Genomic DNA, 12,886 nt, shown 5'->3' with positions numbered 1-12,886 from the left:
CCTCAAACAAATGCTGACTATAAATGTGTATGTTCAGCACAAGCACTTTCAAAGCCCCTTGCTGTGCGGATCCTCAAGTGTCCTTATGGTGCTGGGCTGGTAATCCTCATTAAGTCCTTTTGCTGACTGATAATTTGACATACACTTACCAAGTAGCCAGTGTAGAGTTTAAAAGAGCCTGAATTTCTAAGATAACACTATCACAATGTATCTTTACATAAAGTGGTCATCTATTGAGATGTTGCTGTAGGTGTGTGGGTCCTCTACCTCCAGTCAATTTTATTCAAACTGAAAATCTGCACGGTAAGTTCAGTATGGGATGAAGGTTCCAATCTTGGAAAAGTTAAGTTGTTTGTTCAGTATTTCAAAAGCTAAGTTAGGATTTGAACACTGGCCCTGGACTTCCAAAATGGCAATGTCTCACTTGGATCATCCGCACTTTCCCAAGAGTCTCAGCATGCTGTCAAACCCCCTTGCTAGGGATTTGAGGCCATTTATTCTTTCCTTCCAAGAGTAGGATTCTGTAAGGTGATGGGCATTTGAGGGCGTTAGTCTCTGTTTCCCGGGCTAGTTCGTCCCCAGTTACTCCTTTCTGTTATTTTCCATGATGTACTGATCTTTATTATAAGAAAGCTCAGACTTAGTAGTAGTAGTAATAGTAGTAGTAGTAGTAGTAGTAGCAGCAGCAGCAGCAGCAGCAGCAGTGGTATGTAATTGGTGTTTCACTTCCCACTGAACTGCATACTCCATGAGGGCAGGAGCTCTGCCCCTATCTTTCACAAATATGCACAAGACACACAGTAGGTGTCCATTCAATAAGCAAGCAAATGTGCTAAAACGATCATCAAGTTTATGGTTTCTTTCCTTAAGTCCCTGTCCTATTCACTATATTTTTTTTCCCTTTTAGAACCCTCATACATATAGCTCAGAGGCAGATCCTTCTTTGCTTCTTTCTGAATCCTTCCCTTTATCCCACAGTGTATTTCAAAGCATCAAGGAGGCTTCTTGTTGTGGGTCATATGACACCATCAAATGGTTCTCCTATTCTCTCTATTCTGACATTGATTTTTAACTGGCTGTAGCACATGGCAAGAAAGTGTAACCTATGAATGTCCTGCTTGCTCAGCTGAGAGTAACAGCTGTCCCAATAAGGAATATGATGCTCAGCACCTGAGACTGACTTTCTCCTTCCAGCAAGACTGCAAGCTCAACAGAATGTAGTAAAGCATAAAAAAGTTTCCTAGACCACTTCCCTTAATGAAGAAGAGAAGCAGAGAAGGTTGTTAAGAAATACTCATGTTTTCATCAAGAACTGGTTTTGGAGAGGATAATTTCAACTGAGCTTCTTTGGTTGGGGTCTTGAGTATTCAGAAAGTCTTGCTGACCAAGAGCTGTGAAGTTTGCCTGCCTAAGGTAAGAGACAGTTTTGTTCTTAATTTGTAGTCTGTCACAGCTTTGTGCTGGTAAATGCAATGCCCCTTTACAAATCCTTGATTTTTTTTGATGCTTGTCAATTTCACTGGTATAATTTCCCATCAGGGCTGATATTAAGTTGGTAAATAATGTCCATCATTGGTTTTCATCATCCAGTATGAGTGAACCCAAAAGAGCAGTGTCTTGACTCAGTCAGTATCTCTGGGGGAACAGAGAGGCTGGGTAAATCCATGAGTTAGGTTCTGGATTTCTTACAGGAGACCATGGGTTGTGGTGGTAATCCATGAGCCAAGCCAGAACATATGGTAAACAGAAAAGACACATGGCAGCGAGCTAGAGATGCACAGGCAGGCATCTTGTCATGTAAGGCAGGACTAAGCTCTGGTGGGAATCCAAGGTGAGGGTCAACACTAAATGTTTTTAAAAATTTCTAAATTTTTTATGCATGAGTGCTTTGCCAGCAATTATGTATGTGTGACTGTGTGCCTGGTACTGATAGAAGATAGAAGAAGGCACAGGATCCCCTGGAACTGGAATTAAGATTAGTTGTGAGCCACAATGAAACAAACCCAAGTTCTTGACAAGAAGGGCAAATGTTCCTACCCACCAAGCCATTTCTCCAGGTTTATCACTGGAGGTTGGTACTACTGACCACCTACATGAATGAAACAGTTTCAAATGAATGCAGTTGCTTTTCCTGTAATATAGGACTATGTCGGCACACCTGAGAGACATGGTGGGTTTTATTCCAGAGCAGTGTATCAATGCGATTATTTCAATAGAATGAGTCACATTAGTGTTTTCAGCTTCCCAGTGTATATCAAAGTTATTCTTAATCTATTCTCTAACTCAGTAATGGTACAATAATATCACATATAAAATTCAATGCACAAACAAACCTTAATTTAAAAAGATTTTATTGCTAAAATATCATTAAAACCACCTAACTGTTGGGAGAAAACTGTGTTCATAGGACTTACTCATGACAGCTGCCACACACCTTCAGTTTGCAAATGCCCTAGAGTAACTGTAAAATACACCATAAGAAAAGCCTAACAGAATGATTGTAAGTAACAACTTCTATCTTCAAGAGGCTTTATAATGATGGATTTTTAGAATGTATGTAAAGTACTTACTATGGTGCCTGGCATTAGACAAGCGCTCAATGTATAGCAGAGTTAAAATAAGGTGGGAATACATGGGAATAAATGATGTTTCCTAGAAACCGTCTCATAAATTAGAAGGTGTTTTTGGGTGCCCTTCACAGGCTGGTAGTAGATCTGGAGGGATCAAACAGCCCAAGAGGCAGGCCAGAGGTAGACTGTTCAATATAATTATTGGTGGGAAATAAATAAAAAGTAGTTTGGGTAGTTTTTTTCCCCTTTCCTCCAAACTGCTTAAAAATCTCTTTCTCAAATTTATTTTGATGTCTGGTACAAAAGTGGACTTGAGATGCATAAGAACCACGAAGAAGCACATTTTCATGGTGAAGTTCTATTAAAGGAGGTTAGGAGAGTGTGCAATTCACTCTGGGCAGTGTGCTAAGGTAAGCATACATGCAACACATGTGCAGATACACATCAGAGATCTCAGGAAGGCTTGTTCTTCAAGGAGAGCCTTTTTCCTCGTGATTTTCTTTCACTAACGTTCAGTAAATTTCTGTAGTTATGAAGGTCCAGAGTTACCTATGGCTAGTGTCCTGGTTTTCTAGAATTTATGTACTTGAGAAAAATCAACTATTGTGGTTGATTAATTGATGTAATTTTTCTAACTCGTACTGTGTCATTCTAATGGGATGCCACCATTCCTTCTTCATAATCATTCTTGAGGCAACTGTAAAATCGATTCTAAATATGTAAGTCAGACTATGTCAATTTGCTGCTTAAACTCTGGAATGCCCAGCCACTCAATGTGAGGCGGTGTGGGGCAGTGGTCTGTTCAGGTAACTTAAGCTCAGTATTGAGTATTTGGCTTTGAGCCCTGGACCCCCTGTGGGCAATTTCTGCTTGCAGAGGGTGGAAGGAGCTTGGCCATAACTCCTGGATCTTTGGTTCCTATTTCAGTCACAACCCTTCGCAGCTGCCCCTGCAGGAGATGTGTGCTCTCTCAGGCAGACAGTGCCCCAAGTTCGTAGCAGTCTAGGTAGACCCTACATCCAGTCATCTGACCACAAGCCAGACGTGCCACGCCCCATACAATATAAGGGGCACATTGCCCCCTCCTCACTCTCACTCTCTCACTCTCTTGCTTTGTCTCCTCCCTGCTCTCCCTCTCTTTCTCTCTCTCTTCTCTTCCTCTTTGTTTCTCTCTTGCTTTCTTCCTCTCCTTTCTTTCTCTATTCTTCCTCTCCTTTCCTTCTCTCTACTTAACCAGTGTATTTCTCTTTCCTACAATAAAATATCTCATTTATACATTGCCTCCTTTTTAACTAATGTGCCATCCAGCCGCAGGTCAACACCGGGGAAAGAGAGAGCCATTGGCTATCACACCAGGCCCTGCCTTTGGTACAACAACTCAACCCAAAATCTGCAGTGTGACAGCATCAGCCTGGATGTTTCCCAGACTCTGCTCAGGACCTCCTGCCCTACAACTGCTTCCTTCTTGCTACAAGATCCTCCCATGTGCTCTTCCTACTCTTCACCAAGGATGGCTTCTCTCTCACTGATATTTGTCTTCTCATTCTTCCCAAGGAGGAGTTTCTCGAGCAGATTTCATCTCGGCTCACTCCTCTCTCTACTTCTGTCTCTGTCTTTGTCTCTGTCTCTGCCTCTGTCTCTGTTTCTCTGTTTCAATCTCTTTCTCTCTGCTCTGTTTTTCCTTTGTAGCTGGCTTCCGAACAAACATATCTGATGAAGTAGATGAGGTGAGAGAGGAAATAACTATTTTTACTTAGCACAGCTTTCAGCCAGCTTGAGAAAACTTTGCCAATGATGAGAATAAAAGAAAATCCCACCGTTTTAAAAGATAATTTGTAAATATTAAAATCAATTTGCTTTTGGTTACTGGTTCAATCGAACATAATGCCCCAACTCCAGTTCCTCATCTAGTTTAGTTATTTTCCCTCCCTCCAGGCTTGAGCTTGCCTATAGGTCTCTTCCATGGGGTCCCCTTCTACTTCAATCCTCTGCCCCACCCTGAAATCCAGAGTCAGGCTTAGGAAGAGTAGTTGAGTGCTGAGAGGTGAGTGTGGAAAGATCCTTTCAGGCAGAGGGATGCTGTTGTAGTGCTGTCCTCCTTGGTTAGATATGGTTTGAATATAGCACTCAGGGCTTCATTTGAGGACTTAGTCTCCACTGTGATGACTAAGGGAGGGAGGTAGTGGGATTTTAAAAGATGGAGCCTGGTGGGATATCCTTAGTTTTTCCAGAGAGCTGTCCTCAGAAGGAACTAAAGTAACTTTTTTTGGGACTCTTGAGGTCACAAAGCAATGAATTGTGGGTAAACCTAACTCAAATTATTCTCTGACTTCCCATTTGAGATGTGGGATCTTCCTCTTATACACACTCCTGTTACTATAGTGTCATCTGCTGTGGGATCCTAACCAAAGCACAGCCAATACCAACACTGCCTTGCCCTTCCATATTAAGAACTGAGAAAAATCTCTTTAGTTTATAAGGTTACTCGGCCTCATGTCATACGTTATAGTGACAAAGCCCTACCAACATATTCCGTGATTGTCACACGTCCTCTTTTCAAATAACAATTCTTCTTTCCGAAAATAAGAAAAGCGACTCTCCTTGGGAACCCTCATCTCATTTGTCTCACACATCTTCCTGAGACACCTTGCATAAAACCTTGGCCCTGTGATTCCGTGGAAAGAGCTTTGCCTTATGGACCCTCTATGAAAGTGGTCACTCTATGGCAAAGCACCTTCAGTCCGGCTTAGGCCAGGTGTTCTGGCTAGTTTTATGTCAACTTGACACAAGATATAGTCATCAGGGAGGAGGGAGCTTCAATTGAGAAGATGCCGCCAGAAGAGCAGGGGTATACAGAGGATTGTAGGACATTAGTGATTGAAGGGGGAAGGGGAGGGTCCAGCCTATTGTGGGTGGTGCCATACCTGTGTTGGTGGTTCTGGATTCTATAAGAAAGCAGGCTGAGCAAGACATAACAAAAGACAATAAGCAACACTCCTCCATGGCCTCTGTCTGCATCAGGTCCTGCCTGCATTAGGTTCCTGCCCTGTTTGAGTTTCTGTTCTGAGTTCCTCCAATGATGAACAGTGATATGGAAGCATAAACCAAATAAACACTTTTCTTGCAAGTTTCTTTGGTCCTGGTGTTTGATCACAGGCATAGTGACCCTAACTAGGACACCAGGCATCTCTGAATAATGTACACGGTGTCTACACTGCCCACTGGAAACATCTTCCATTTCACTCTTATTCTCAGAAAGTCAGGCTGCCTCTCAGGCAGCTGGCTGTCTGCTCTGCCATTGCAGCGGCCTAAGCCAGGCTCTCTAGTTTTGCACTGTAGTCTGTGAGCTGAGTTGGGAAAGGTCACTGAGGAATCTCTCTCTCCCACATTCCATTGATTTCATTGTGCCCCTGAAGACCCAGAGCTCTTTCTCCATGAGGTCCTATGCCTTCCTCTTTATAATTCTCTCAGGCCATGGGTACAAGGGAGACTATGGCTCACATGACCAAGGTCTATCATGAATGGTGGCCTGTACCTTCATATGTGTCACCAGAATTTGTTGGGGGGTGAAATAAGTTAACAGGTCTTAAGTGTTATCCTTAATTTAGTGTTCTTCTGAAAATTTGAAGTCAAGTCACAAATTTGAGGATAAAAAGTTACATTTGGCATCCAGTTGATACACAGAACCACAGCTCAAAGCGGAAGAAGGTACCATAAACATGAGGGTAAGCCAGGAGGGAGTACCTTTTCCCTCTGGTGTCCTGTGAAATAGTCCAAAGGTTAACAGTGAAGGCTGGCTGTACTAGCTGACTTGGGGTTGTGTTGTGCAATTGAGAGAACAAGTATATGAACCCTGGGATTGGTGAGGATGGAAGTGAAAATGTCCTGGGCATTGTGTTAACATTTTTTTTTTTTTATTACTGTGATAAAACACCTGACAGAGAGCTAACACTGACCTAAAGGAGAAGTGATTTTGGCTTCAGCTGGAAGATACAGCCCATTGTGGTATGGAAAGATGGAGGTGAGAAGGTGAGGCAGCTGGGTGCATTGTGTTTGCCACAGAAAGCGGAATGACATCAGTGTTCATACTCAGCTTGCTTTTTCCTTTTTCTGCTTCCCAGGACAGCACAGGGTAGTGTCTCCCACATTCCGGGTCTTTCCTCCTCAGTTAGGAATTTTAGGACACACCTTAAGAGACACAATGAAAGGTGTGTCTCCTAGGTGATTCCAAATTCAATCATGTTGACAATGAACATTAACCACCACACTATCAGGGACTATCAGAACTATCAAGGCAATATAGGGACTTACAGGGAGGAAAGTGACCTCAGAAGGAGAACTGAGAGTGAAGGCTGTGGCCCAGGAATTAAGATAGGGGTAGATTAGTGCCAAACACTGGGGACTGAGGATCAGAGCTCTTCACTTCTGTCAGTGGAGTTTCTCAGTGAATTGTTTGTGCCCATGTCTAGGGTCATAGTTAAAGGCCTGACTTGTGAAAGAGAACATATATAGAGAGACTTTAAATAGGAGAAAGATTCTAGATTCTTATTTACGTGTTCATTGTGTTTCTTTACTGGAATAAAATCCTCATGGAAAAAAAAAGACCTTCTTGTGGTTTGCTGCCAATGCAAACCTCCATGACTCAGTATAGGGAAACTGGCAGGTAAAGGTGGTCTGAGTACATGGAGGACCATCAGGCTAGGCAGATACAAAGGGAAGACGGGGCGGGGGAGGGTGTGTTTCTCAAAGAGCTACCTGATGGATAAAGCCTAGTTACAGCATTTAACAGGGCAGTACATGATCATTTTTAAATGATTATATTATTATGGGAAAAGAAAAGTTTCAATGTTTAAGGGTATAGGAGAGAGTGGCGTGGACCATGGATCTAGGTTGTGGGTTTCCATGGATAGGTTCTGGAGAGATGGAACTTGGAAAATACCATTTAGCTCATATACTTGATGTCAGATCACCCACACTTCCTAGAGCCATCTGTTCTGATCCCTCCCACTTCCCATCAGAACACCAAGAACATGCAAATATGTAGAATGCTTGCAACTCCTCACCAGCACCAAACAGAACGTGGTATTTTGAATCCCATTTAGTCATTTCCCATTTCTGGCATAGGCATTTCATTCCCCCAGGTTACAGATCAATGCTTGTCTATATTTTCTTTTTTTTTTTAAAATAATTTTTAGTCCTTTTCATCTTCTGTCATTGCTTCATGCTGCTACTGGATTTCAAGCTCCTGTTTATTGAATGCAGATTAGAGTGTAGCTGGATTTCTACTGAAAGGCTGGAGAATCTCAGAATTGAAAATGAGGGCATTTAATAGAAATGTATGTATAATGTATAACCTTTACCTAAAAGGGGGCATGGAAAACCTCTGTAACAAGCCAAAAAGGTGGAGTAGTCAGTTCCAGGAACTTGGCTAACTCAGAGCCTCAGGGCTCTGGTTCCCGAAACCTGCCCCTCCTGACCAATCCACAATGAGGGCGGAACTAAGAATGAAGGTCTACTGGTTTATGAGACTCTCCACCCCATCCACCCGTAGATGAAGATTACATTCTTAAAATGAATATGTCCCCCTCCCTAACTGAATACCTTGGGTTGGGTCCCTCTGAAATTTTCCACTGTTTTTATGTTATGTTTCCTTGGTAACCCTCTCCCCGCCCCCAGCTTGTGATTTTTCCCTTTAAATACCCCTCACTTCTTGTGTTTGGGGTCGAATTCCTCTGGCCAGCATGGTCATGAGATCGACCCCGGTACCAGCCTATCCCAAATAAACCTCATGTGATTGCAACAAGTTTGGTCTCTCATGAGTTATTGGGTGGTCGCATCATCCCGAGACTTGAGTAAGGATTTCCCCAGATCTGGGGGTCTTTCACTACAACTGCACAAAGGATTTGTGAGTCCGTGACAATCAGTGATGTATTCTAGGAAGTCTTGATTCTTGTAAGCCTGTCTTAGTTAGGGTTTTACTGCTGTGAAAAGACACCATGACCAAGGCAACTCTTGTAAGGACAACATTTATTTGAGGCTGGCTTACAGGTTCAAAGGTTCAGTCCATTATTGTCAAGGTGGGAGCATGGCAGCATCCAGGAAGGCATGGTGCAGGCAGAGTTGAGAGTCCTGTACCTTAATCTGAAGGCTGCTAGTGGAAGACTGACTTCCAGGCAGCTAGGAGGAGGGTTTTTTGTTTGTTTGTTTGTTTTTTGTTTTTGTTTTGTTTTTTTGTTGTTTGTTTATTTGGTTTTTCAAGACAAGGTTTCTCTGTGTAGCTGCCCTGGTACTCACTCTGTAGACCAGGCTGGCCTCAAACTCAGAAATCTGCCTGCCTCTGCCTCCCAAGTGCTGGGATTAAAGGCATGCGCCACCACTGCCCAGCTTAGGAGGAGGTTCTTAAAGCCTACACCCTACAGTGACACATCTACTCCAGCAGGGCCACACCTCCTAATAGTGCCATTTCCTGGCCCGAGCACATACAAACCATCACATCCTCCTTGGCTGAGTGGTAGGCTAGTGTTCTTTGTTTCTCAGACAGTTACCCATCTAAAGACCACCATAGTTAGTATGTCTATACTAGTTGCTTAGATGAAATACTTGGCAAGTAGCAATTTCCAGGAGGAAGGGCTTGTTCTGGCTCACAGTTTAAAGGGAGACACCCTATCACGGGGAGGAAAGCATGGGAGTCGTCTGGTCACATGCCATTCACAGTCAGGAAGCAAGGAGTAAAGAGGCTACTAAACCTCAGAGCCCCCCCCCCCCACTCACCCAATTCCTTCAGCACGGCTCTACCTCCTAAAGGTTCTGTAACTATCCAGACAGTGCTGTGAGTTCATGTGAGCGTATAAGACATTCCACATTGAAATCTCAACAAAAACAAATCAGATGAGGCCAACAAATCAGATGAGGCCACAGGATCGTAGAACTCCAGAAATAGGTAATTTGAAAATAGTCCCTTTGTTTTAAGTATTTATTTATTTATTTATTCATTTATTATTTTTATACAGGGTCTCCCTACATTGAACTGGATATTCAGGACCTCACTATAGTAGACCAGGCTGGTTTTTTACCTTCATAGAGATCTGCCCACCTCTGCCTCTTGAGTACTGGGATTAAAGGAGTGTGCCACTACGCATGGCAAATATCTATTTTTTAATTGCTGAGAATGAGTAGATAAAGTTATGAGGAAAATTGGAATTTTTGATGTACTGTTACTTGTGTAAATGAATCTGAGATTTTAAGGAATAAGTGGACATTTTAGTTGATGAAAGCAAGCTCCCTCTTATGCCCTTCCTACATCACCTAGCCCATTGTAGGGGTCACAATGAGCACAGTGTAGATAAGAAGGCAAGACAAGAAGTTTCTGGGGTCTAGAAGCTTAGAGTAGGAGAGATGAAGAGCCATGTGGCTTCTTGGGGTGCTATCAAAGACAGCAATGACAAAGTGATCTGGCGTCCTCCATAGCAAGTGGTACAAAATGCCTTTCTTGTTCACTGTTTAACGTTTAATTTGAAGCAATTTCCTGCTCTTTATAAATCTTTTTGGCTGCCTCCCCAACTTCAGCAGAAATCTGCTCTCTACAACTGTCTTGTATCTGTGATAGTGTGGATAGCAAATACAGAGGTTTATTGTGTGAGGGCAGCAGTGACCAGGAAGAGAAGGATACAGCCTTGGAAGTCAGAGACGCCAGTGAGGCTGACTCAGATATGGAAAGGGAAGGAACACTTTCTTCTCAAGAAGAAGTGGGTCATGGAGAGACAGAGCAGGGAAGTGACTTAACATTTACCTATTCCTTTCATTTGGAAACACTCATAGACTTGATGGATTCCCAAGTGATGAGAGTCTGCTTTACCAAGGAGCATTCCACTCCATATAGGTCTTGTCGATCCGCATGTAACTCTGATGGAGATTCCTTAGGTTTCCGAGTAAGAGAGGCAGAAGCCATCCAAGTTACCCACCCTACAGCCCATGTTTCTGTTTCCTCAGGACACAATGGTCATCACCAGATGCCTCATGTCCCAAAAGGTCCCTTCATTTTATGAATGAGAAATGCCAATCACATTGGAATGGGTCAGTTAAATAGAGGGATGATTCTTTTCATGAACATACTACTTCCCTTCAGCTGTTGTTGACATTATAAAATGATCTCACATCTGTTTCTGATAGACTTTTTCTGCCAATTAGGGCTGGGAGCAATGGTGTCATCAATTCTCTAATCCCACAATCTCATTTTGGAGCAGACCCTGAGCTCTGACTTGGCTAAGGTCACATATCCAGTAAAGATTTGGGGGTTAGATTTAGCTCACAATAAATATCTTCTACAGTTTCCTGTTATACTTAAACATGTGTATGTACATTGAAGCTCGTTTGAAGTCCTTTTATTTTTTAAGAACCATCTTTTGCTACCTTATAGGTCCTCTGTGTATAATATGACTTCTGGTTTTGGGTTTGTGTGGGGTTCCTGAGTGTGAACACACATGTCTCTACATCTATGTGTTTCTTGTGCTTTTTTCTTGGCTCTTATCTTGTTTGGTTGTTTTGTCATGTTCTGATTTGTTTGCTTTTGATTTATCTTATTTTATAATTATTTCTTATTTTTTACTTTCTAACCAGAGATAAAAAAAGATCCAGAAGAGGGGGAGGGTAGAAACCATAATCAGAATATATCATTTGGAAAAAAAAACCTATTTTCAAATTAAAGAAAAAAATGATTGTATGTTGTATGTGCATGCACACACGTGCCTTCACATGTGTAAGTCCAGGTACCCATGGAGGCCAGGTCAGATCCCCTGGAGCAGGAGTTACAGGTGGTTGTGAGCCACTCAGTGTTGGTGCTAGAAACAAAACTTGGATCCTCTACAAGAGCAGTAGAGAGTCATACCTGCCGAGTTGTCACTCCAATCAACATTTTTGTTGTATTTTAAAATATACACACACTTTGGAGCTAAAGGGATGGCGTAATGGTTAAAAGCAGTACCAGCTCTTTCAGAGGACCTGGGTTCAATTTCCAGCACTCTCTTGACACTTCATTGACTCCAGACGAAAGTAACTCTAGTTCTGGAGAATCTGATATCCCCTCTGGCCTCAGAGAGTACCAGGCATGCAGTTAATACACAGATACACATTCAGGCAAAACACTCATACACATGAAAATAAGTAATAAATAAATGTACTCATACTCTAATGATATTAACTGTCATAAGCGATTTTCTAAGGTGGGTGCTGAAGGTCAGAGACCCTGCCAAACATCCTCCAATGCTCCAAGACTTCACAACAGATAACCATCCAGGCTGAAATGCCTTTAAGAACAAACTAATTCTTTTTAACTTGCTCCCCTTTGGCACTGCTCCAAAGACTTCTGTCGAGAACATTTGCATCTGTGTTCAACATTTAACATTTTGCTGCGAAGTCACTGAAATTCCTTAGTTCTTTTTTTATAATAATTAGATGTTTTCTTTATTTATAATATCTCCTTTCCCAGGTTCCCCTCCAAAAGAAAAAAGAAAAAGAAAATAAAATAAGAAAAAAAATAAAAATAAAAAATCCAAAACCTAAAACAATCTCCTGTTCCCTACCTCCCTCACCCTGCTCACCAACCCCACCCTCTCCCACTTTTTGGCCCTGGCATTCCCTTACACTGGGGCATAGAACCTTCACAGGGCCAAGGTCCTCTCCTACCATTAATGACCGACTTGGTCATCCTCTGCTATATACATGCTGCTGGAGTCATGTGTCCCCCCCTCCAACTCTTGGAGTTTACGTCCTGGGAGCTCTGAGGGTACTAGTTGGTTCATATTGTTGTTCCTCCTAAGGAGCTGCAAATCCTTCAGCTCCTTGGTTCCTTTCTCTAGTTCCTTCATTGGGGACCCTGTACTCAGTCCAATGGATGGCTGTGAGCCTCTACTTTTGTATTAGTCGTGTACTGTCAGAGCCTCTCAGGAGACAGCTATCTCAGGCTCCTGTCATCCAGCACTTGTTGGCATCCACAATAGTGTCTAGATTTGTTGACTAAATACGGGTAGGATTCCCAGTTGGAGCAGTGTCTGAATTGTCCTTCATTTAGTCTCTGCTCCAAAATCAGCCTCTACAACTCCTTCCATGGGTATTTTGTTCCCCCTTTTAAGAAGGAACAAAGCATGCTCATTTGGGGCTTCCTTCTTCTTGAGTTTCTTATGGTTTGTGGTTTGTACTTTGTGTATTCCGAACTTCTAGGCTAATATCCACTTATCAGAGAATGCATATCATATGTGTTCTTTTGTGATTGGGTTACCCCACTCAGGATGATATTCTCCAGATCCATCCATTTCCCTAAG

General features: G+C 42.5%; 1 long non-coding RNA gene across 1 annotated transcript in view; it reads left to right on the top strand.

Annotated features, from left to right (window-relative positions):
- Positions 1-9,948: 9,948 nt before the first annotated feature.
- LOC116071280 overlaps positions 9,949-12,886 on the top strand; it is a 7,541-nt gene continuing 4,603 nt past the window's right edge. Inside the window, exon 1 of the long non-coding RNA XR_004110803.1 lies at positions 9,949-10,043. This is a non-coding gene — a long non-coding RNA (uncharacterized LOC116071280). The remainder of the gene's footprint in view (positions 10,044-12,886) is intronic.

This window comes from Mastomys coucha, unplaced genomic scaffold, assembly GCF_008632895.1.
Source record: "Mastomys coucha isolate ucsf_1 unplaced genomic scaffold, UCSF_Mcou_1 pScaffold22, whole genome shotgun sequence".
Taxonomy (NCBI): Eukaryota; Metazoa; Chordata; class Mammalia; order Rodentia; family Muridae; genus Mastomys; species Mastomys coucha.
The sequence above is the reverse complement of the archived record's forward strand: the minus strand, read 5'-3'. Positions and strand labels throughout refer to the sequence as shown.